The 3,572-nt window shown below is 48.5% G+C and overlaps 1 protein-coding gene across 2 annotated transcripts in view; it reads right to left on the bottom strand.

Moving 5' to 3' along the window:
• The window catches only part of LOC116955771 (cyclic nucleotide-gated channel rod photoreceptor subunit alpha-like), a 73,418-nt gene extending 73,397 nt beyond the window's left edge, over positions 1–21 (bottom strand). Inside the window, exon 1 of one of the 2 annotated variants that reach the window (XM_076053571.1) lies at positions 1–21. This exon is cut by the window's left edge and continues 377 nt beyond it. The gene's annotated coding sequence lies outside the window, so the exon portion shown is untranslated. The other variant, XM_032977092.2, reaches the window with a different exon arrangement.
• Between the last annotated feature and the right edge of the window lie 3,551 nt (positions 22–3,572).

Here is a 3,572-nt window from a genome sequence, read left to right as displayed (position 1 = left end):
ACCCCACCACACGCGGCCTGCCCCTCATGAGCCAGCTGTGGTGCGCTGCTGCTGCTGCTGGGCCAGGGACACGAGGGGGTGGGAAGATTTGAGAAACTCGCTCCCATTGTTTTGCTGACAACGCCGGGAGATGGAATCGGAGCGACGACCTCCGGATTTCAGAATCAGAATCTTTATTATTTGTATTGGAACAATCCGATGAGCTATGAAGAGATGTTTTTTGCCACAGATGTCCAGCGGGGTCAGACAATTACAACAATACAATAATACGACAGTGCCACGGATAGGGAAGGTCAACAAATCACTTGGAAAATATAAAAATAAATTTTGACTTAAAACTTTCGCGACAGCAGGAATTTATATTCTTTGGTTATTTCGATAAAGTCACGTAGGTAGAAACAATAAAAGTAAATAAATAAAAATAAATGATGACGATTGCTTGTGTTGTGATCGAAACGTCGTAGTTTTTATTTTATTTACTTAAATTTTTTCTATCTACGTCACTTTACCAAAAGAACCAAAGAATATGAAAATACACTTAAACTTTTTATGTTAACAGGTAAAGCCAACTGGCCTATGAGATTATTTTTCAGAAGCGACCTGGCCACAAATGATAGCTCTACAAAGCAGCTTATCGTGTGCAGGTGAATACTCTAGACCAGTGGTTCTTAACCTTTACTGCAGACTGCACCCCTTATTAACATGTATAATGTTAATCAACACATAGGGTTTGATGAAACAGAGTAGTTGTACTTTATACAAATAAAATGAAACTAATTTTATCTTACCAGGTCAAGCCCACCGAGTTAGAATCTTATTTTTCAGAAGCGACCTCGCCACAAATGATATATCTCAACCAAGTGGCTTATCATCACACGAGAATTTATAGCAGCCAATAATCTAAATAATCTAAACGGATGATTAATTATATCTTTTCTTGCGTACCTGGTGCTCTGTGTGAAAGTCACGTATAAAAGCATTCGATCAATGAACAAATGTGGAGGTAAAAACCGGAGGATCCAGACGGAGAAAAAATCCACAAGACCACGGGGAGAGAGAGACACGCAAACTCCAAATATACAGCAGCAGGCGTCAGGGTCGGGATCAAACCCACGACCTGTGTACCAGGTGAAGTTGTTAATATCTTGCCACTGAGAGAGAGACACGCAAACTTCAAATATACAGCAGCAGGCGTCAGGGTTGGGATCGAGCCCACGACCTCCTGCCTACCAGGCAAGGGAGTTAACATCTCACCATGCTGCATGTAGCCGCCTGTAATTCAGCGCTGTGGAGGTGGCAGCAAGGGTTGGTGGATCACATGGACTGTGAAACTCGCTTGCAACCCGTGGGCATCGAGGAGGATCCGTACCCTGGATTTCCAGGAGAACGTGGTACAGCAAAAATGTGGACTCCACCTGTCCCTTCTGTATGGGATCGAGTGTTGCCCCCTCGCATGTGTGAGTTTTCTCCGGGTGCTCCGGTTTCATCCAGCATGTTTCAACACTCATTCATTGGCCGATAACATTGATATGCAGAGGACCGCAGAGCTTGGGCAATTGTAGGAAGCACCGGCTGCTGATGCTGCCTTCCCACTCATCTACGGCTCCTCCTGGCGCCTGAGTCGTCTTCTCTCTCTCTCTGCGAGAGCGAGGAGCGGATACCTTGCGCGCGGTTACAAATTGAAATAACGTGACATTATTTTTGTTTTCATCATCAAGATCGCACTCTTGAAGCCTTGAGAGTGTCGTCCCCTCGCACGCGTGGGGCTTTCTCCAGCTACTCCAGGCTTCTTCACACGTTGAAAACACGAATGGGATTGGCCGAACATCCCAACAATATATCCATGGGACTCAGTGAGGCTTTCCCTGGCTACATACTTGGGCACGGTCATGAAACCAGGGCCAGCATTCTGTAACCGATGGCGCCCTTGCCTTTATTCGTAACCACCTCGTGTGTGCCATTTCTCGCGTCCTCACCCTCCACCTCACGTGCGCTCGGGGTGTGCGCTCGCGTCAAGCGACGCCCTGCGGAATGTGTCAGCGTCGTCCGTCAGCGTCGTCCGTCGTGCGCCAGCGTCATCCGTCAGCATCGTCCGTCGTGCGTCAGCGTCGTCCGTCGTGCGTCAGTGTCGTGCGTCGTCCGTCAGCGTCGTCCGTCGTGCGTCAGCGTCGTCCGTCAGCATCGTCCGTCATGCGTCAGTGTCGTGCGTCGTCCATCAGCGTCGTCCGTCGTGCATCAGCGTCGTCCGTCGTGCACCAGCGTCGTCCGTCAGCGTCGTCCGTCGTGCGCCAGCGTCGTCCGTCAGCATCGTCCGTCGTGCGTCAGCGTCGTCCGTCGTGCGTCAGTGTCGTGCGTCGTCCGTCAGCGTCGTCCGTCGTGCGTCAGCGTCGTCCATCAGCGTCGTCCGTCGTGCATCAGCGTCGTGCGTCGTCCGTCGTCCGTCAACATCGTGCGTTAGCGTCGTCCGTCATGTACCAGTGTCGTCCGTCGTGCGTCAGCGTCGTGCGTCGTCCGTCGTGCGTCAGCGTCGTGCGTCAACGTCGTCCGTTGTTGCGCTCTCCGGCCTCGCTCTCCCTCAGTGGTTGAGGGGCGACGCGATGCCCATCGCTTCGCTGTTTCCACGTCCTGCGTCTTTCCCAGTGACTGTAGCGTACAGCCATCACTCGTTTAACGCAGCGGTAAATGCGCTCCTGGAAAGTGCCGCGCTTAACTAGAGATGCGTTGAGCGGAACTTAATTTACCCATAAACAACGACAAAGTTCGGCGAAATACGAAGTACGACTACGCAGTGAGATGACTGTTAACTGAAGGTTTGCCGCCACGTTACTGTATCATTCCACGTACCATATCGTACCACTCAGCCGCACAGCTCAAGAAAGTAGTTGTCGACTGTTATTACTGTACACGTTCCGTGTTATTACTGTACACGTGTTATTACTGTACACGTTCCGTGTTATTACTGTACACGTTGTGTTATTACTGTACACGTTCCGTGTTATTACTGTACACGTTCCGTGTTATTACTGTACACGTTCCGTGTTATTACTGTACACGTTGTGTTATTACTGTACACATTCCGTGTTATTACTGTACACGTTCCGTGTCATCACTGTACACGTTCCGTGTTATTACCGTACACGTTCCGTGTGATTACTGTACACGTTCCGTGTTATTACTGTACACGTTCCGTGTTATTACTGTACACGTTGTGTTATTACTGTACACATTCCGTGTTATTACTGTACACGTTCCGTGTTATTACTGTACACGTTCCGTGTTATTACTGTACACGTTCCGTGTTATTACTGTACACGTGTTATTACTGTACACGTGTTATCACTGTACACGTTCCGTGTTATTACTGTACACGTTGTGTTATTACTGTACACATTCCGTGTTATTACTGTACACGTTCCGTGTTATTACTGTACACGTTCCGTGTTATTACTGTACACGTTCCGTGTTATTACTGTACACGTTCCGTGTTATTACTGTACACGTTCCGTGTTATTACTGTACACGTTCCGTGTTATTACTGTACCCGTGTTATTACTGTACACGTGTTATTACTG

Source organism: Petromyzon marinus, chromosome 61 (genome assembly GCF_048934315.1).
Source record: "Petromyzon marinus isolate PM22_M1 ecotype Great Lakes invasive population chromosome 61, UKy_Petmar_22M1.pri1.0, whole genome shotgun sequence".
Taxonomy (NCBI): Eukaryota; Metazoa; Chordata; class Hyperoartia; order Petromyzontiformes; family Petromyzontidae; genus Petromyzon; species Petromyzon marinus.
This window is presented reverse-complemented; position numbering and strand designations above follow the sequence as displayed.